This window comes from Rhinopithecus bieti, unplaced genomic scaffold (genome assembly GCF_001698545.2).
Source record: "Rhinopithecus bieti isolate Rb0 unplaced genomic scaffold, ASM169854v2 scaffold_22599, whole genome shotgun sequence".
NCBI lineage: Eukaryota > Metazoa > Chordata > Mammalia > Primates > Cercopithecidae > Rhinopithecus > Rhinopithecus bieti.
In genome coordinates, this window is record NW_016810618.1 from 211,979 (window position 1) to 235,037 (window position 23,059).

The 23,059-nt window shown below is 35.6% G+C and overlaps 1 long non-coding RNA gene and 1 pseudogene across 2 annotated transcripts in view; one reads left to right on the plus strand and one right to left on the minus strand.

Annotated features, from left to right (window-relative positions):
* The window catches only part of LOC108542487 (uncharacterized), a 27,588-nt gene extending 7,342 nt beyond the window's left edge, over window positions 1-20,246 (minus strand). The window contains exons 1-4 of one of the 2 annotated variants that reach the window (XR_001889294.1): window positions 20,099-20,246; window positions 13,476-13,570; window positions 3,482-3,599; window positions 2,538-2,607 (exon numbers count right to left, since the gene is read on the minus strand). This is a non-coding gene — a long non-coding RNA (uncharacterized LOC108542487). The remainder of the gene's footprint in view (window positions 1-2,537; window positions 2,608-3,481; window positions 3,600-13,475; window positions 13,571-20,098) is intronic. The other variant, XR_001889295.1, reaches the window with a different exon arrangement.
* Window positions 20,247-20,338: 92 nt separating this feature from the next.
* On the plus strand, window positions 20,339-21,651 carry LOC108542486 (solute carrier family 25 member 51-like; annotated as a pseudogene).
* The last annotated feature ends 1,408 nt before the right edge of the window (window positions 21,652-23,059 follow it).

Consider the following 23,059-nt stretch of genomic DNA (forward strand, 5'->3'; position numbering starts at 1 on the left):
CCATACAGAAATTATAACAAACTGTCTCTCAGACCACAGTGCAATCAAACTAGAACTCAGGATTAAGAAACTCACTCAAAACCGCTCAACTACATGGAAACTGAACAACCTGCTCCTGAATGACTACTGGGTACATAACTGAAATGAAGGCAGAAATAAAGATGTTCTTTGAAACCATGAGAACAAAGATACAACATACCAGAATCTCTGGGACACATTTAAAGCAGTGTGTAGAGGGAAATTTATAGCACTAAATGCCCACAAGAGAAAGCAGGAAAGATCTAAAATTGACACCCTAACGTTACAATTAAAAGAATTAAAGAAGCAAGAGCAAACACATTCAAAAGCTAGCAGAAGGCAAGAAATAACTAAAATCAGAGGAGGAAACAACAGGTGCTGGAAAGGGTGAGAAATAGGAACACTTTCACACTGTTGGTGGGACTGTAAACTAGTTCAACCACTGTGGAAGACAGTGTGGTGATTCCTCAAGGATCTAGAACTAGAAATACCATTTAACCCAGCCATCCCATTACTGGGTATACACCCAAAGGATTATAAATCACGCTGTTATAAACACACATGCACACGTATGTTTACTGTGGCACTATTCACAATAGCAAAGACTTGGAACCAACCAACCCAAATGTCCATCAGTGATAGACTGGATTAAGAAAATGTGTCACATATCACCTTGGAATACTATACATCCATAAAAATGGATGAGTTTGTGTAGGGACATAGATGAAGCTGGAAACCATCATTCTCAGCAAACTATTGCAAGGACAAAAAACCAAACACCACATGTTCTCACTCACAGGTGGGAATTGAACAATAAGAACACTTGGATACAGGAAGGGGAAAATCACACACTGGGGATGGTCATGGGGTGGGGGGAGGGAGGAGGGATAGCATTAGGAGACATACCTAATGTAAATGATGAGTTAATGGGTGCAGCAGAACAACATGGCACATGTGTGCATATGTAACAAACCTGCACATTTTGCACATGTACCTTAGAACTTGAAGTATAACAATAATAATAAAGAATTATTTACTGATTTATGTTACTTATAGACTAACACATTGATTCATTACTCTGATAGAGGCAAACTCAGATAAAAATGATTTTGACAATGGCTTCATAGAATCTGGCAAATTTTCAGTAAAACCCCTTCCTATATGTAAACTTTGTTTTTCTTTTATTTCAACTAAAGAGTGGGCAATTATGGCAGAAGGTATTGTCAGTTATTTGAATTATCAAAAAATTATAAGAAATTTAATCTAAATTCATAAGTTTTCTACTTGCTTGTGATAAATAGTTTGAGGAACACAGTAAACCACCATGTGCAGTAAAACATACTTTGTAAAATTCCTAACTGATGAAATACTAACATCCCTTAAAATATGTTAGAAAAAAGACCCTTACCAGTATTGAGCTATTACTGGAACTTTAAGTGGAGCAATGATTTGGAGTTAGGAGTAGCCCTGTTTCTTGCAAAAGTTTGACAATTCTGGATCCCACCCACCTAACCCTGTATTCTCTGCATTATTGTGTGGGTCAAAAATGCCTCCTGGGGAAAGACTGTCTCTCTGCCCCTCCTCTTACACTTCTTTCTCTTCTATCAACCCCCATTGAAAAACTGCTGGATCAAGAAGAATCTGAGACATTTCTCCCTTAAGAACATATCCATTTATTCCTCTATTTTATCTGTTCTACATTTAAGTCTCTATCTCTATTGATTTAAAATACTGAAGATATATAACCTCTATTATTCTCTAATAATAAAATTATGTCAATTCAAACCCCTTTTATCTCTCATTTTCATGAAATATGTTGGAAGATGGCAATCACATAAATTTTTAGAAGTATCTGTAAATGAAATTATTAAGAACATATAATGGGAACAATCGGGAATTTTAGTGTAGATTTGTCATTAACTTGCTACAAACTTCTTAGAAATTTTATTTATCAGTGAAGTGTAGCTAATAATACCTTCAAATTCTGTGACATGGTAATGTTATTACAATAATATAGAATGATGTGTGTGTGATTATTTTACATGAAACATTGGGATAGTGTTATTTCTTTAAAGTGGGGAAAATTTAATGTGTCCAGATATTCATGTATTCACAAATATATGTCTTCAGGCTTAAAGAATCTGATCACTAAATTCATCAGTTTCTGGCTAGTTATTTAAGATGTACAGTGATAAACAAATTATGAACATGACACCATCCCCTAATTTATACTTACATTTAAATTTGTACTTGGTGTGACAGTGAATCACATATATTTGTTACCATTTTCCATTAGTAATGAAGTCTTCTATATTGATACTACTGAAGTATGTTAAAATAGTACCTAATTTCCAGAAAACAGCTCTTAAACATGTACATAGCACATAATTAGTACCAAACCCTGTTTACCAGTACTAAGTAATTCCATAAATCTAACAAACAAAAAAACAGAAATACTATTACTACTTCATTTTAAAGACGATGAAACAAAATCACAGTCTTAAAAGTGTAAAACTTACATGTCAATTAAGTACTGGAATCCACATTATAATTCAGGTAATCTGACGAAAAAGTATATATTCTTCGCCACTAACAATACAAAGAATGCATATATTTTATGTAAAAATAATTTTGATTTGATAGTCATTTTATTTTAAATTTTGAAAGGCATTTTGAACTCTAAAAATTAAATATCCTTCAAGTTTGCCACCTGGTAGCTGCTTTGACAAAATTCCATTTTAATTTTCTTCAAAAATTAATATCTGAATTTAGTGTTGAGTGCAAGTTGTGATTTGTGAATGTCCTATTTGTTTTTCTCTTGCTAGTCATGTCAACAATGGAATTGGGCATTTTTGCTTATACATAGAAGGTAGAATTCTGGCAGGAGAGAATATGACAGAGAGGGAAGATGAAAAACATTAATCAGCTATAAGGTATCAATCAACATGTTTATGAGAATAACTTCATAAACTGCTAATCTTTCCCTAATAACACATGGCACAAAATTGGGGGTGGGACAAGATGATATTAAATTTTAAAAATATTCTGCTAACATTTTAAATTATGCATTATTCCATGTTTTTATATATCCAACATTTAAATAAAATTTATTTCGTATAAAAGCCAGTCTAGTAAAGTAGCATCACTAATAAATTTGATAGTTTCAATGCTCAAGTACAGATACTGTGTTGCTACCATAGATCACATTTCACACCTTTCTACAACAATTTACTTTCTGAATATAAGTCAAAGACATGTAATTTATCTTTTTCGTCAAAGCCAACTAAAATATTTACAGTTTTAAGGTAAGCATTTTATGATATACTGCATTATTTTCTTATTATCTGTATGTCATAAGTATCTTTTGATTTCTATAATTAAATTTTAAAGTACAATGGACTTTTAACCAGTCTCATTTTGGTAATTTTAAAATTAAAATTAATACACAAAATAAAAGTCTCACCTAGATTTGGATGCTGCTTCTGATTATATCAAGTTTATGAAAATTACTAACAAGCCACTATCTTTTCCAAACGTTTATATGTGTTCTTTTTTTTCTCAACACAGTGCTTGACATACACCTGATAACAAGAATGTTAAGAAATATTTGGACAATGTTACATAAGGCTATAAAATAAAAAATAATTATTTGATCATGAAACCTAGGTCTCGATTAGTGACTTCAAATCCCTCCTGGGTCTCAAATAGTGACTTCAAAACCCTCCCTGATCCACAGAGAAGAAATAAGAACATACCAGCCCAAATTATATTATATTAATTCAAACTATTTCTTATTTTCTAAAAAACTGATAAAGATCCTAAGAGATGTTTAGTTTATTTATTTCTCATGATGTTAAACATACTGCATAATTATAAATTATTAATGAATATAATGAATTATAAAGAATCTCAATTAGAAAAGGAAACTTTGAAGCCTTTTTCATTGCATTTTAAATAAAATGTATAGATTGGGAGCCAAGATGGATGACTAGATGCAGCCAGGAAGAGCATCTCCCACAGAGATCAGATGATCAAGAAGGATGGTATACTCTGGTTCCTGGCCCCCAGAGGGTTTCAGGGAAGAGGTGAATTAAATAGATGAGGGGTGACCCACTCTCATCACAGACCTCCAGAATCCTCGCTGCAGGAGACCCTATGACCCCCATGGACATTTGAGCTAACAGGGAGAGTTGCTTGGAGAGGTGATAGGGATAAGACTCCAGCCTATGCAGAGCCAAGAGGGTTTGGCATGGGAACAGCTGCCATGGAACACGACCAAGACATCTATCCCTCAACGCTCACTATGCTCCTTTAGGGGACATTGACTTTTGTTGACTGTTGAACCTGGACACAGCAGTGTGGTATTACCTGTGGGACGGGAAGGTCTAATCTGAGTGCCCCACTGTGTGCTGGCCTCTGACACGGTCATTGTGGTCATTGCCTGGTCATGCCCACTTGCAGCACAGCCTTGGATGCCTGAGGGGTTGTGGGCAGTTTCTTGGTAGCTGACATTATAGCTCCTTTGCCAGCAGACCAAGCACAACCATTGAAAAGATTCAAAAGACAAGACCCTACTGATAGGCACCCACCCATCCACAGCCTCCTCCTATCGCTTTGACAGCATGCATTTGCTCATGGACTTCTGTACCACTTTGCTGGTGCAGGAAGGTACACAGAACTCACTGCCCCATTGCCACCCACACATGCATGTGCAGACCTCATGGCTGCCACCCTGCCTCCACTAGCATGGTTGCACTCTGCCTCACCACCACTACTTTTGCGAATGTGCACACACAGACCTGCCACCCAACTTCTGCTGTTGCCCCACCCCAGCTGACACACATACCCCACTTCACCACCACTGCCACTAACACATGTGCACAAGCACGGTCCCCACTGCTGATTCCACTTTGCCACCACCACCACTAACACATGTGTACAAGCATGGATCCCACTTCATGAGCACCATGATAAAACACTTTGGCTGGTACTCCCGACCTGAGTGTTATTGTTAATGAATGAGGAACACCTTGGCCCCTCCAGGGCAGGAGGTGCTCAACCGCGAGAGGCTACAGAACAAAGCCATGGGCCACATACCAGCCCCCAAGTGTTACAGCATACAGCCCAGGAGTGCTGGGTTGAGCCTTGGCCCAGTATAATCTTCCAGAAATGAAACTAGTCAACTGAACCCACCTTATACCACTCTCAAGGACATCAAATAACATAAGAACAAACAAACAAACAAACAAAAAAACCCATCCAAACGACAACAACTTCAAAGATTAAAAGAGCATCAGTCCATATCGGTGAGAAAGAACCAACACAAGAAGTCTGGCAACTCAAAAAAGCCAGAGTGTCTTCTTACTGCCAAATGATGTACCAGTTCCCCAGCAATAGTTCTCAACCAGGCTGAAATGGCTGCAATGAGACACATAGAATTCAGAATCTGGATTAGGATGATAATCAAGCTTCAGGAGAAAGTTGAAACCCAATCTAAGGAATCCAATAAAATGATATATGAGCTGAAAAACAAAATAGCCATTTTAAGAGAAAAAAAAAAAAAAACCTGATAGAGCTGAAAAAGTTACTAAAGGAATTCGATAAAATTAGAAATATTAGCAGCAGAATAGACCAAACTGAGGAAATAATCTGAGAGATCAAAGACTGATTCTTCAAATCAACACAGTCAGACAAAAAAAATTTTTTTGTTTGTTAGATTTATGGAATTACTTAGTACTGGTAAACAGGGTTTGGTACTAATTATGTGCTATGTACATGTTTAAGAGCTGTTTTCTGGAAATTAGGTACTATTTTAACATACTTCAGTAGTATCAATATAGAAAAAATAATTTAAATAATGAACAAAACCTCCAAGAAATGTGGGATTATGTAATGTGAGATTATGTAATGTGTAAATGTGAAATTAGTGCTATACATGAAACCAAACCTAGGATTTATTTGTATCCCTGAAAGAGAGGGAGAGACAAGAACCAACTCAGAAAAAGTATTTGATGATATTGTCAATGAACATTTCTTCTATGTTGTTAGAAAAGTCAACATTCTATTTCAGAAAAGGCAGAGAACCCCTGTGAGATACTATACAAGATGTCCTTCCCCAAGACACATAATCATCAGATTTCCCAATGTCAATGTGAAATAAAAAAATATTAAAAGCATTTAGAGACAGGGTACCAACAAAGGGAACTCCATCAGGCTAACAGCAGACCTTTCAATAGAAATCCTATATGCCAGAAGAGATTGAAGACTTATATACAGCATTCTTAAGGAAACACAATTCTAAGCAATAATTTCATATCCAGTCAACTAAGCTTAATAAGCAAAGAAGAAATAAGATCCTTTTCAGACATGCAAATGCGAAGGGAATTTGTTACCATCAGACCTGCTTACAAAAAATCTTTATGGAAGTGCTATACATGAAAGTAAAAGACTGTTACCAGCGACTACAAAAGCACACTTACGTACATAGACCATTAACACTAAAAAGGAACCACAGTCAAATCTGCATAATAAGCAGCTAAAAACAAGGTGACAGAAGCAAATCCACACATATCAATATTAACCTTGAATGTAAACAGAATAAATGCCCCAATTAAAAGGCACAGAGTGACAAGTTGGATAAAAAAGCAAGACCCAATTATATGCTATCTTTAAGGGACCAATCTCACATGTAGTAACACCCATTGGCTAAAAGTAAAGGAACGGAGAAAAATCTACCAAGGAAATAGAATATAAAAAAAGAGCAGGTGTTGCTATTCTAATTTGAGACAAAACAGACTTCTTCAAACAAACAATGATCAAAAAGACAAATAAGGGCATAACATAATGATAAAGGGTTCAATTGAACAAGAAAAATTAACTATCCCAAATATATATGCACTCAACACTGGCGCACCCAGATTCATAAAACAAGTTCATAGGGATCTACGGTGAGATTTAAATAACCATACACTAATAGTGGGAGACTTCAACACCCCGCTGACCATAATAGACAAATCATTGGGGCTGAAAACTAACAAAGAGAACTGGGAGCTAAACTTGGCACTTGACCTAATGAATCTAGCACATGTCTACAGAACACTTCACCCAACAACAGAATATACATTATTCTTGTCTGCACATGATATATACTCCAAAATCGACCACAAAATCAGCCATTAAAAAAATCAACAAATTCACAAAACCGAAAACATATCAACCACAATCTTGGACCACAGTGCAGTAAACAAAGAAATAAGTACTAAGAAGATCTCTCAAAATCATGCAATAACATGGAAAATAACCTGCTTCTGAATGAGTTTTGGGTAAACAAAGCAGAAATCATTAAATTCTTTGAAACCAATGAAAACAAACAACATACAAGAATCTCTGGGACACAGCTAAAGCAGTGTTATAAGAAAAGACATAAGAAAAGTTTCAGCACTAAATGCCCAGCTCAAAATTAGAAAGATCTCAAATTAACAAGCTAACATCACACCTAGAAGAACTAAATAAACAACTCCAACACTAGCAGAAGAAAAGAAATAACCAAAATCAGAGCTGAAATGAATGAAATGGAGACATGAGAACCCATACAAAGGATCAATGAAACCAGAGCTAGTTTTTTGAAAGAATAAATAAGATTGATGGACTGGTAGCTGGACTAAAAAAAAAGGAGAAAATACAAATAAACACAATCAGAAATGATAAAAGTGATATAACCACTGACATCATAGAAATACAAAAACAAACAAAAACCTTCAGACAAGATGTTATTACAAACACCTCTACACACATAAACTAGAAAACCTACAAGTGGATAAATTTCTGAAAACATTCAACCTCACAAGATTGAACTAAAAAGAAACTAAAACCCAGAACAGGCCAATAATGGCTTATGAAATTGAATCAATAATAAAAGCCTACCAGCCAGAAAAAGCCCTGTACCAGACAGATTCACAGATGAATTTTACCAGATGTATAAGGAAGAGGTGGTAACAAACCTACTGAAACTATTCCAAAAAACTTAGGAGAAGGGATTCCTCCCTAACTCATCCTGATATTAAATCCTGGCAGAAAGACAGCAGAAAAAGTAAAACTTCAGACCAATTTCCCTGATAAACCCAGATACAAAAATTCTCAAGAAAATACTGTATTCAGCAAACTGAATACGGTAGCATATCAAAAAGTGAAGTCACCACAATCAAGTAGGGTTTATCCCTGGGATGTAAAGTTGGTTCAACATACATGAATTAATGTATGTGGTTCATCACATAAACAGAACTAAAAACAAAAAACACATGATTGTCTTAAAAGATGCAGAAAAGGCATCTGATAAAATTCAACATCCTTTACATTAAACATCCTCAATAAACTAGGCATTGAAGACACACACTTCAAAATAATATGACAAGAGCCATCAATGACAAGCTCACAGCCAACATCATACTGAATGGGCAAAAACTGGAAGCATTCCCTTTGAGAACTGGAAGAAGAGAATTACTCTCACTACTTTATTCAACATAGTACTGGTTGTCCTAGCCAGAGCAATCAGGCAAGTGAAAGAAATAAAAGGTGTCCAATAGGAAGAGATGAAATCAAGCCCTCTCTCTTCACATACATGATTTTATACCTAAAAGAAAAAAAAAAAAAAAAAAAAAACACAGAGTTTCTGTCTAAAAGCTCCTAGAGCTGATAAACAATTTCAGCACTATCTCAAGATACAAAATCAATGTGCAAAATTTACTAGCATATCTATGCACCAACAACATCCAAGCTGAAAGCCAAGTCAAGAACAAAATATCATTTACAATAGCCACAACAATATTAAAATACCTAGGAATACAGCTAACAAGGGAGGTGAAAAACCTCTAGAATGAGAATTTAAAAACCCTGAATTAAGAAATCAGAGACAACACAAACAAATGGAAAAATATTCCATACTTATGGTAGAAAAATATTCCATACTCATGGATAGGAACAGTCAATATTGTTAAAATGGCTATAAAGTCCAAAACAATGTACAGATTTGACACTCTTCTTATCAAACTACCAATGTCATTTTTCACAGAATTAGGAAAATATATTCTAAAATTTATGTGGACGTAGGGGATTGCATGGCAATATATTTAAGCTTATATACAAAGCATTTGAGGTTGGGACATAGAAAAATATTAAAGCACTGTGTGTATGTTGTTTGTGCATAAGACCATAACTCCTTGACCCTGAAAACAGGACAACACAAAAATTAAATATATTACATATTTCTATAATATATTAAAAGTTATAAAATCAGTCAACAATTTATTTTATTTTATTATGAATAATTAGCTGCAATTTATAACACCTGCCGTAAACAATTTTACATACTGCTTTATTTTATTTTAAGTTCTCATGTACCTATTTTAATGAAACTGTAAACTGTCTTTTAAAACATAACCAGTGAAGATAGTAAATATATGGAAAAAGTGACAAACATTTTGTTTAGGTTTCCATTTATCATTCCTTTTTTTAATCAATATTTTTTAAGTGCCTACAATGTGTCAAATGCTGTTAATAGGTAATTGGGATAGAAAAGTGATGCAAAGAACAAAAAAGACAAAACTTCTGTTTCCATGAATTTATAATCTGCTAAGGTGAGACAGACAACGAACATCATAAATAAGTGAATTATGCAAAGTGTGGATTCGCAAACTTTTTTTTTTAATTGAGTGTGTGTTACGGAATGCTGAAAACAGTCTCTTCAGCATGTCGTTTAACTGCTTTTACAGGGCCATATATATCTCATGACCTGACAGCAAAATGCCATCTGGTGGATGTCTGTAGTTTAGCAAGCCCTTTCAATAAATACTTGGTGGATGGATTCTGGGGGGCACTCTCTCAAAAGAGCGTCCCCTCACCCCACTCAAATATAATTGTCTAAGTACTCATTCTTAGCATTCACTGAAAGCTATAAGCTGCAATGGAACCAAAAGAGAACCCAGATATCCATGATAATCCAAAGCAAAATTACCAAGATGAAGGCATCATACTATCTGACTTCAAACTATACTGCAAGGATACAGTAAACAAAACATCATAGTACTGCTTAAAAAGTAGACACACAAACCAATGGAACAGGTTACAGAACCCAGAAATAAAGCTTCACACCTACAATCACTTGATCTTTCACAAAGCCAAGAAAAACAAGCCATGAAGAAAGGGAACCCTATGCAATTAATGGTGAAATAAATGACTAGTCACATGCAGAAGATTAAAATGGACCCTTTTCTTTCACCATATACAAAATCAACTCAAGATAGATTAAAGACTTAAATGTAAAACCAAAAACAATAGAAAACCTTGAAGAAAACCTAGAAAACACTTTCTAGACACAGGCCCTGGCAAAGACTTCATGCTGAAGATGTTAAATGCAATTACAACAAAAACAAAATTGCCCAAAGGGACCTAATTAAACTAAAGTTTCTGCACAGCAAAATAAACTATCAACAGAGTAAACACACAACCTACAGAATGAGAGAAAATATTTGCAAACTATGCAACTAACAAAGGCTTAATAACCAGAATTTATAAGGAGTTTAACAAATGAACAAGCAAAAAACAAACAACCCCATTATAAATTGAGAAAAGATATAAACAGACATTTTCAAAATAAGTTATACACATGACCAACAAGCATATGGAAAAATGCTCAACATCTCTAATCATTAGAAAAATGTAAATCAAAACCACTGTCAGATACTATCTCACACCAATCAATCAGAATAGCCAACATGAAAAAATCAAAAAATAAGAGATTCTGGTGAGGTTGTGGATAAAAGAAAACACTTATACACTGTTAGTGGGAAGAGGAATTAGTTCAGTCACTGTGGAAAGCAGTTTGGAGATTTCTCAAAGAACTTAAAACAGAACTACCATTCAACCTAGCAATCCCATTATTGGTTATATACCTAAAAGAACATAACTCATCCTACTGTAAAGACACATGCACACATGTGTTCACCACAGCACTACTCACAATAGCAAAGATGTGGAATATACCTAAATGTCCATCAAAGGTAAACTGAATAAAGAAAATGTGATACATATACACCACGGAATTCTATACAGCCACAAAAGAGAATGAAATCAAGCAGCAAAATGGATAGTGCTGTAGGCCATTATGCTAAGTGAATTAATTTAGAAACAGAAAAGAAAATACTGCATGTTCTCACTTGTACTTGAGAGATGAACATCAAGTATACAGGGACACAAATAAATGAACAATAGACACCAAGGTCTCCTTGAGAGCCGAGGGTGGGAGGAAGACAAAAATCAAAAATCTACCCATCAAATACTATGCTTATTACTTTAGAAATGAAATAATCTGTGCAGCAAACCCCCATGGCACACAATTTATGCATGTAAGAAACCTGCATGTGTACTCCCGAATCTAAAATAAAAATTGAAAATAAAATAAAAATAAATATACAAATAAAATGAAATAGTTCTGGTAATCAGCTTACTTTCTTACAAAATTCTGTTATCAATAAGAATATAATTTATTCCTCATGCAATGTTTCATATTTTTAATATTTAAAAAGCATGTAAATAGCATGTCAATATTATATATGGGAATTAGTCCATATGTAAATGGGACATAATTATATAATAATGGATTATTTACTAAACTTATAATTCCCAAATTTCCAAACTCATGTTTTATATTTATATGCATTTTTTTTTTTTTTTAAATACAGTCTCGCTCTTTTGCCCAGGCTGGAGTGTAGTGGTAGGATCTAGGCTCACTGCAACTTCCACCTCTCAAGTTCAAGCAATTTCTTGCCTCAGTCTCCAAAGTAGAGGTATATGCTTTTTATGTGGTAAGTTTTGATGATATCTGAATATTTAATAACTTGGATGGTACAGACACAGAACAGATACTAGCTTTGACAAACAGAAAAGGACAATCATTTGTGCGCAAACTTAGAAAATATCACCCCTTGTAGGTCACACTACAATTTAGTAATTAGTAGAAATCTTTGACATAATTCTTACTCTTGGGACCATTCTTCCTTTGATATCCAAGTGACTTTACTTCCTTATCTTCTTTGTCTTTGCACAACTATCACCTTTACAGTGACTACTCTTTGACCATCCTATTCAAAATGGCACATATACTTTCCATCTTTCTCATTCTACTTAATATTTCTCTATAGCACTTATTGTGAATAAAATTTTATTGACACATAGCCATGCCCATATATTTAGCTATTGTCTGGGATTGCTTTGTCACCACAGTACCAGTTTGTAAAAGTATGAGAGATCCAGTGGCGAGCAAAGCCTAAAGAAGTATATAACATCTGGTCCTTTGAAGAAAAGTTTGCCAATCCACACTTTGCATAATTCACTTATTTATGATGTTCATTGTCTGTCTCACCTCAGCAGATTATAAATTCCATGGAAATGAAGTTTTGTCTTTTCTGTTCTTTGCATCACTTTTCTATCCCAATTACCTATTAACAGTATTTGATACATTGTAGGCACTTAAAAAATATTGATAAAAAAAGGAATAGATGAATAGAAAACTAAACAAAGTGTTTATCACTTTGTCAATATATGTACTCTCTTCACTATCATGTTTTTAAAAGACAGTTTACAGTTTCACTAAAAATAGGTACATGAGAACTTAACAAATAAAAGTAAAGCAGTATGTAAAATTTTTTATGGAAGGCATTATAAATTGTGGCCATTATTCATAATAAAAATAAAAATGAATTGTTGAATGATTTCATGACTTTTAATATATTATAGAAATATGTAATATATTTAATTTTTGTATTTTCAGATATAATTCACTGGCAGAAGAAAAATAGGAGTACTTTACCCATTTGAAAGTAAATAGTGACAATGGATATTGCTATTCTTTTTTAATTGACAAATTTTATTTTTTTATATAAATAAAAATATATTTTTTTTTATGATTTATGATGGTGGAAAGAGTCTAGAAAAAAGGCTGCTTCATTTTAGTGTTTGTAATAGACAAGTAATGTAAAGAGTTGTCAGATTTGAACACAATATATTAAGAAAGTAGATTTCAAAACATTATGAAAATATAACATAAAATTTCAAAAGCCTTTAGGTGTGACTACAGTTTAAAATGAATGGAAAAAATGTGGTAAGTAAATTTTTATAAAACAATATGAGGCAATGTCAGTAAGGAAAAAAATGTTCTTTCTTAGACAAGACCTAAAACATATATGTAGTTTCTCAAGTTACTGGTTATGTTAAAAGCTTATGTACAGAAAATTGTGAAACATCTTCGGTCATTAGCTGAGACTTGACATGTGATAAAGGCTAAGAAATGTATGTTACAATATTAACCATCAAAAAATAAAAATAAAAAGAACGTTCCCACTAATAAGAAAAGATGGTGTACTGTTCTACATTGAAAATAAGAGAAAAATAATTCTCCACTTTACCATGTCCAGTTGGGTTCCCAGGTGCTAGAAAACAGATTCTGAGACATACATTAGCCTGAAGAATGTTTGCTGTGGAGTTCTCTTGGGATTATCATCTGTGGAAGGAACAGAAATAAAGAACTGAGCAAATGACAAAGATGAGTTTTAATGCACTCCCAACCAAAAGGGTACCCTTTGGGAGTACTCTGGAGATATCATGGCCCATCAGAATTGTTTCCAGTTGAAGTGACATAACCAGGACATTTTACCCTTCCTTTGGTGAGCCATGGGTGAGGCTACTATTGGAAGGAGTAATAGCGTGGGTCATGGTAATTTTCTTCAGAGGAACAATTCAAAAACAGGGCTTAAATGCAAAAATGTCTTTGGGCAGAATTAACAATTAGTGTGTTGGTAAGACAGGGAGTTCATGCATGAAAATACATCTAATCAGTGTATCATAATGTCAATTATAGTCCCCTTACTTGAATGAGGTCTGGGTGTAGTTCCTCGTGGGTCACAGGGAACCTCTCTTGCTGAGGTACTTAGAAGATTAAGGTTAATGGAATAAGTTCCAGTCCTTGCTTCTGCAGCTATTCTCAGGACCACAACAAAACAATAATCATTTCCATCTTCTGCTATATATTCTTAATTTCCCTTACCTTCTGGGGGCTTATTTGGTATTGCAAACCAGACATCAACCCAGAGGGTTGTGAGAACTTGGTTAGCATGCCCTATTTGGTTATATGTTGCTATAGTCTTTTATTTATTCTTGTTGTTCATGTTTTCTATATATTTGATGATTTTTTTTTCCTAGTAAATCGTATCTATCATTGAGAATGGAATACTGAAGTCACTCAAAATTTGTCTATTTCTTCTTTTAATTCTTTGTGTTTGCTTACTATATTCCTGGGGTCTGTTTTAACATGCTTATATATTCACAGTTTTTCTCTCTTGATAATAAACATTTTAATTGTGATGATAAATTATTTGTCTTTAGTAACATACTTTTAAAACTTATTATAATAAAATTAATATAGTCACTTCATTTCCTTTATGCTTTCTTTTTGCACAGCATGCCATCTTTAATTCCTTCAGCATTTCAATTTATTTTCATATTGATGGAAATAGAATTGTGGATTATGTGTTTTCAGGGTAACCCCAACTCCATTTGCCAGTTTACTGATATCATTCTATTGTCCTCTGACTTACATAGTCTCAGAAAAAGAGTCTTTAGTATTTCTCACAATTTTCTCCTTTATATAACAATCCCTTTCCCCCGACAGCTTTCTTCAAGATTTTCTTCTTTATCTTTTGTTTGTAGAAGTTTAAATATGGTATATCTAGGTGACACTTTTGGTGGGGTGCCCTTACTTATCCCGTTTAGTTTTCAATGAGATTCTTGAATCTGCGGTGGCTCTTTATTATAATTTTGCAAAATTCTCATCCATTATGTGTTGATATATTTTTTCTCCTTTTTTTGAGACAAAGTTATGCATATATTACAATGTTTAACATTGAATTATAGCTTTTGGTGGTCTTTTAAAATATCGTTTTATTCTTTCTCCTTTTTTCTCTTTTGTTTCAGTATGGATAATTTTAATGACCTCATATTGAAATTCATTAATTATTTCCTTAAGTATTTTGGTCTGTTGAAGATTCTGACAGTGGCATTTTCTAAATATATTTTCTTACAATTTTATGCATTTTCATTTAACTTTTCTTTTAGTTTTCATTTTATGATACTTTCTATCTGATCTTGCAACTTTTTCATTAGAATCATTAACATATTTTAATCACAGTTATTTTAAATTCTCTATCAGACAGTCTGAATATTAGTATCATGCCTGTGTGTGCTGAGTAAAACAGCTTGACTCCTGAAAATGGCCACAACTTTTCTTCTACTGGGCCTTTAATGCAAGGTGTTAAGTAATCTAATTAGGAGTTGGGTTGGGTTAGATGTTAGTTTTGTTTTGTTTTTGGTTGCTATGGGTACCCTCAGTGAACCACAGGTTTCAAATTCCTATAGCTACATCATGTGTTTCTGGTACAGACTGAGTTTTTAGAGCAATGTCGTTTAGAGTATAAAATTTAGGTCTTCCGTTTATATTTGCCTCATGAAGGGTCCTTTGCATTCTCTTGATCCTTCTGTTCTTTTTCCAGGAATAAAATACCTTTGATTGTTACTCAAAACTTGTTAAATTGGTCATGAGGAGGGCAGTTGGAGGAGTCCATCCTCTGTGGCTCTGGATTAAACTTCTATCTTAGGTACGACTATGTTCCTCAGTCTCAGGAATGCAGGCTGACTTTTTTCACCCACCAAGGACTGTAGTTGTGGGCAGAGTACCTATCTTGCCCTTCTAAGAACAGCCCACCCCCCCCACTTTCCCCTTTTTCCTTCCCACAGATGCAATTAGTCCTTACCAATGCCTTAAAAACAATGCTTTCTGTCCTTATACCTACCTACTAAGGCTTTTGCTTCACAGTGAAGGTATGCAAGAAAGATCTGGGTAGAATTTCTTACACTTTTATACAGCTTCTGTTACCCAATCCCACCTTGCATTCCAATGAAACTTTTAGGGATCTTTCTGAAATCATCTGTGAGTAGAGTTTGTGTAAGTACACCTGCAAAAGGGTATGAACTTCCCCAGTTTCTGTGACTCCCAGGCCACAGGTTTATACTGTTCACCACTTCACATTCAGCTTTTAAAACTTTTTCAAATATTCTAGTTGAACTCTTTTTACGGATTTCCAGTGGCTTGTAACCCAGATGAGCAAGTGCTCACATCTACTGTTGCCCAAGAAAAGTATTTTATCCTTAGATTTTGGCCAGTTGCTTGTTCTGCCTCCTTAGCTATGCAAGGAGTCTAAAAATAAAATCTGAATTTAAAGTTGACCTGATTTTTTAAATTATATAATGAAGTGACCTTTTTCTGTTATCTACATTTATAAGCGGATGCATACTTAATTTTAATTAGCAATTATTCCCATTTTTCAGTTTATTAAGACAGCTTAGCTATAGCCACCCAATCCCATTGTCCTTATAGTCATTATTTCAACTCTACTATTCTTCTCATCTAAACATAGCAAATATGTTTTCTCCACAAATAAACCATACCACTAGTTCATAAAGCTTACCACCAGTAACTTTTATAAATTACATAGCTATCTTTTTTCAGGAAATGTCTATACTTCATCTACCTGCAATGACAGTTTTCTCACTGTCAAGGCAGCAAGTGATTCAACTCCAAAATTTAACTTTAAATTTGCTTGTTCGATCATTTCTGACTTCAACATTCAAGTTGAATTACAAAGGAAATGGAATATGACACATAGACAAGCATGCAGGAAATTTATAGGGAGTGTCACTGGAATCAGTGTTCTTGAAATGGAGGAAAAAGTATGAGGATTACGAATATAGAAAATTTGAGTGCTATTCAGTTGCAACAAATGCCTCACCTGACCCCACAAGGATTTCTGAAACTAGGATACACTTCAGAGTTGTCCTAAATTGAGAGGACTTTCATAGTTCTATGTCGTTAGGTCATTGGAGGGGTCTGCCCACAGAAAGAGTCATGACATTGGGAAAAGCAGTTTTCTACAGCTAAGACAATGTGAAAGAGAGTTTACAGTGAAGACTTGTTAATTGGCAAAATTTGAGTAGGTAGCTAGAATGACATCTTCATTTGAGAAAAGAGATCTGGGTGGCATATTATAGTCTCCACCATATTTACTTATTTTCCTTTTAAGTAAAAGTATCCTTAAAATTAATAGAGTTACCATTATTAAGGATCTACAAATTAAAATACATATTCTGGTTCTATAGAGTCCACTGACTAGTTGGCAAGAAGTGGAAGTAGGCAGGCAATAAAAATACTGCGGTGTGAACATCTATATTATTACTAAGCTGGAACTTTTCTCTTCTGGAAAGTGCCCCTGCCTCCGTCTGCCTTAAAAATAAAAGCCCCTGTGCCTATATAAATTTAATGTTTACTCCAAGAAATTCTCACCCAAGAAGTCAGGATTGTGAACTAATAATAATAAATAACTTTACTGTTGGCTTGAAGAAATTATTGTAACAAAAGTATCTGAGAAAACTATTTGCTCACATCTGAGCAAACAACTGTCAGACAACATTTTTCACACCTAAAGAAACAGCTCAGTTATTATGACAACAGTTCCATCTAGTCTTCAAAATCTTCATCCTTCTCTGTCTAGCAATCCTATACTATTGTGTAAAAACTTTATTCAGTTCCAAAACATTCCCCATCTCTAAAGACCCACTTTAAGCCACTTGAGCTGATATTTTAAAATCCCATAAATGCCCTTCGTTAACATCCTGTCTTTGAGACACTATTGAGGCTGTATCCAGGTAGTGTGTTTTGTTGTTGCACAAATTTAATAAACAAAGATTTCCTTAATCAACAGATGTTTTGATGGTTTGTGGAAGAGACTATAATTATCCATTCTGGAAATCACTTCAAGATCTTCTTGGCATGGTTGAAGACCCTCAATTCAGAAACAGTGCATTCTCCTATCATCTAATAAGTATCCTATATGGGAACCTTCCTGACAACAATCATAAATTATGCCCCATATTTAGCCTGAGCTATGATTTATATTGTCTAGATAAGTTATAGCCTACAGGCTATAATTGTTCATTTATGTCTATGTCTTCTTTGCTGCCACACCAGCAGAGTCAGACAGGACAAAGACACTATGATCCCCACAACGGAAAATATTTACTATTTACTCCTTTAGAGACATTACTGATCTCTTATTTCAAACCTGATGGCTGAGTTTATCTCCTGAGAATGGGGGAATCACTCCTCTATAAATCATTCATTTATGTGTTCATGAATTGAAAACTCTTGTCTTTGGTAAAAACATGTCAGTAGCAACACTCTAACTTTTCTCTCTGTTTGTCCTTGTCACATTTTGTTTTGAGTCTTTTTAAGAGGGAGTTCATAGAGTGGGCGTAGGTCCAAGAAGTCTGTCCCTTAAGATGGTCCCAGTACTCATAAGATAAAAAAGTCTTATCATGTGTTAATCCTCACTAGGTAAACTTTGTCTTCCTTAATGTTTCAAACTCAAGAGTTTCCTATGTCTGGTAATTGTTTATTTGTTTTCTCTTTGTCTAGATCAGGAATTGCCACATTATAGCCTGTGGGTCACACCTTTCTTTTATGTGTATGGCTATGAATTTACTTGTTTGCCTCTGTTCAGTGCTGGAGGTTTCATTGCACTGCAGTTGGTGATGGTTGGTCTTTGGCCAGATTCTGGAGACATTTGATTTTACAAACACCATTTTTACCTGCTGCAGTTCTCTTAAAGTCTTATTAGTCTCTCAGCCAAACAGTGTTCTTCATGTTTTAATTCATGTACACATCTCTCTAACTGACATAACTTCACCAAGAACAATTTGGAAATACACTGCCAAGTTCAGGAATATTTTGATCTGCAGATGATTTTTCAATTTAGAACACAAAAGAGAAAACTCCCATGAGGAAATTCTTTTTATTATCTGTCTCTAGGAGTAACATAGAAAACCTCTTTCTTTGTCTCCATATTTCAGAGATTAATAATCTGTCACACTTTAATTTATTATTTTTATTTGTTATTTTCTTATATATGTTATTTCCTCTTTGATAAATTAACTTTTTATAATGTATACTGATACCAATTAACTGTGATATCCACAAGGCTTTTATCAATAATATTATTCTTGGCTTGCATGGTCACTCCATGGTAAGAGTATAATATTTGACTAAAATTAACTTATTATTTTCCTAAAATATGCCTGACTGTGCGCAGTGACCAGACCTCGTGCTTGCTCACCCACTCACCCCTCGCCTGTCACTCTGTGCCTGGCTTTCCCATAGCAGGCGTGGGATCCTGGTGGCTAGAAAGAGTGGATCGCAGCCTGCTAGGCCTAGTGGGCTGGGCAGAAGGAGCCCAGAGGACGAAAGCAATTCTCACACAGAGGTGCTGCAGCCCACAAAGGTTTCTGGCTGGCGCAGTGACACCCCAAGGATCCTGTGATAGTATTTTAAGACCATCTGATCCTATTAGTCTTCTTGGGCAGTCATAACAAAATACCACAGACTGGATGGACTAAACAACAAGAAATCAATTTTCTCACAATTGTAGAGGCTAGAAGTCTACGATCAAGGTGCTTGTTTATTCGATTTCTGACGAGGCCTCTCTTCCTCAGTTGTACATGGCTTCCATTTTATGTAACCTCACATGGCCTTTCCTCAGTGCACTAAGAGAGTGAGCAACCTCTCTGGTGTCTTTTCTTATAAAGACACTAATCTCCTCGAAACAGCCCTACCATTATGACCGGATTTAACCATAATTACTTAATTAGAGGCTCCATCTTCAAATATATTTATGCTGGGAGTTAGAGCTTCATATTTTTTTTTTTTTTTTTTTTTTTTTTTTTTTTTTTTTTTTTTTTTTTTTTTTGAGGAGAGGGGCACACATTTTCCATCTTAATGAGATCTTGTCTAATTTAGGCAGCAAATGAAGCATTGAGCCAACAAAGTTGAAAGTTTATCCTAGCATTTGACACAAAGTAAAAACCAAACACCAGTATTTTGTGATCCAATGCACAACGAGAGAAAGGTAAAAGCAATTTACCTTACCTCACCCTACAACGAACTTGTTTGTTCATTACAAGAGGATTAGAAAAAACACAACAGGACCCGTCGGGGCAGCCGGCCGCTCTTGGGTCCCACCCCAGTCCTCTGAGCGCTCTAGCTGCCCTGGCTCAGTCGCTGCTGGCCACACCCAGGCGGCGAGCGCGGAATGAGTTCTGAGCCTCCTCGGCTCCCGGCCTGCCACGGGGGTTTATACAACTGCTGGGCGACCTTTCCCGCGAAGGAGGCTGTGACTTCATTCGGGAGCGCCCCGGGCTGGGGAGGCTCCTCCCTGGTTCACAGAAACTGCAGGGGCGGGGAGGAGCGGAGCTCTGCCTGCGCCTAGGGGAGAGCAGGGCTGGCACCGCGCAGACCCCCCATGGGAGACTGATTTCGGCCTCCTGAGCTCGGGACCCCTGACTGTGGAGTGTCAGAGGCGGAGGAGGACTTAGTGTTCTTGTCCAACCCCCTCCCCGCTTTTCACAGGTTGGGGAAATGGGCGCCTGGAGAACGGAAATTCAGTTATCAAAATTGACTCCAGAAGAGAGAAACTAACAGAATAATAACAGTGGAATAAATTGAGAACGTTATCAGAAAGCATCATCATGCCAAACTCCAGGCTCAGATTGTGTTACAGGTTAAAAAAAGTCAGTCCTTCATGAAAACGAAAGATCTTAAGCAACACGATGAATTCAGAAGCCTATGAAAAGAGGCCATCAGTACTAACATCTTCAGAACAAGATATATCACCTCATATTGCAAATGTTGATGAAATGAAGCATTACTTGTGTGGCGGCTGCGCAGCCTTTAACATCACAATCACATTTCCCATTCAGCAGGTCCTCTTTCGACAACAGCTGTATGGCATCAAAACACGGGATGCAATACTTTAGTTGAGAAGGGATGGATTTCGAAACTTGTATCCTGGAATCCTTCCCGTATTAATGCAGACGACGACTACACTTGCACTTATGTTTGGTCTCTGAGGATTTATCCTGCCTTCTCCGCAAGCATGTCAGCGCTCCAGAGTTTGCAACCTGTTGCGTGGCAGCAGTGCTTGCAGGGACAGCAGAAGCAATTTTCACTCCACTGGAAATAGTTCAGACATTGCTTCAAGACCACAAGCATCATGACAAATTCACCAACACTTATCAGACCTTCAAGGCACTGAAATATAATGGAATTGGAGAGTATTATCGAGGCCTGGTGCCCATTCTTTTCCTGAACGAACTCAGTAATGTCTTGTTTGAGGCCTTTGAGGTCCTGTTAAGGAGCACCTGCCTACCGAAACGACGCACAGTGCTCATTTGGTCAATGATTTTATCTGTGAAGGTCTATTGGGTGCCATGTTGGGATTCTTGTTTTTTTTTTTTTCCAATTAATGTTGCAAAAACTCGCATACAGTCTCAGATTGGTGGGGAATTTCAGTCTTTCCCAAGGTTTACCAAAAAATCTGGCTGGAACGGGATGGAAAACTGGTAAATCTTTTCAGAGGTGCCCATTTGAATTAACGTTGGTCCCTTATCTCTTGTAGCATCATCAATGCAACTTATGAGTAAAGATTATATGAAAAAACAACAATTAAGTGTCATTTATCAACTAAATAGAACTTCTAAGAAGAATGCAGTTTGATCTCTTTCTTAATTGGCCAAATACAAGTTGGTGTCATAACTCCAGGCCACAGTGAGTTATGGGCAAAGCTATTTTGCTTAAGCCTCAATAAAACAGAATAAAAGGTTTCAACAGGAAAATATAAGGGATTTGTTTTGTTTTGTTTTGTTTTGTTTTGTATCATTACCTAAGAGCTTTAGGCTAATTGCCTGGTAAGTAGCTGTCCATCTGATGGCCTTTGACAGGGAACCTAATCCCCAAAATAAGATTCTTTTTCTCAAACCAGTCTTGAAATCTTCTGCATTGAAACCTAAGTGGCTGTGACCAGCCAGAGAGAAGGTCCTCAGGGGCCAGGGGCTCCTCAGGCTTCCTTTGTTACTCCATTACTTGCTTCTCTGCCCTCAGGAGCAGCTGCAGAGGATAGTCCTCATTAAGCTCAAGCATATGACAATGGGGCAGAACAGAGAAGAAAAACAGCTTATTAGGTATAGGCTTTTCATGATAAATTGCTTGTATTAGTTTTGGAACTAAGTACCTATTGGATAGTCATTATACTATTTGTATTTAGATATGGTAGATTAAGGAGCTATGAAAGTTCCCATTTTGTTTTCTAGGTTTGAAAGTTTTCTATTTGATTCTGACTGTGACTTTCAACCCTTCCAAAATATCCTTATGTAAATTTCACTTACTTCATTGCCAAAAGATGAAGGGACTTAAATTTTGTTATAGGTGTTCCATCCTGTTAAAAAAATTTCATATTAATTGTGTATAGATCAAATTCTGGTTAGCATGGTTTCTTTGAATTATTGGGGCCATCTCAGCATAGATCTGTGGTTATTTTTCCCCTTGAGTAGGAGTTGGTCATATTCAAGCATCCTGTTCTCTTAAAACTCTCCTTTTAAAAAATAAACACTTCCGTAACATTTTGTTTTGGAAGTCTGTTAATGCAATCCCACTTTTTTCCTCTTAGTTTCTAAATGTTACAGAGAGGGGAAAAGGCTCAGGATAGTTTTCATCCCACAGTGTTGGCTGTCTTTTATTTTACTCTTGGAAATAGAGACTCCATTAGGGTTTTGACATTTTGGGAACCCAATTTTACCATTGTGTTAGTAAAACAATAAGATCGTTTGAGAGCATATGCTCTAAATGAAAACATTTGAAGAGTTAGTTTGAATTCTAAAAGTAGGCAATAGCCAAATAGCATTTTCATCCCTTAATAGACAAAACTTCTTTGTCAAAGGAATTGGAAAATATGAAAATATTTTCCAGAGAAAACAAAATGATTCATATGCCACTTCCAATTGATTAATGAAATATAAGAGACAGACTGAAAAAGTGGATTATGAATCTTAAAAC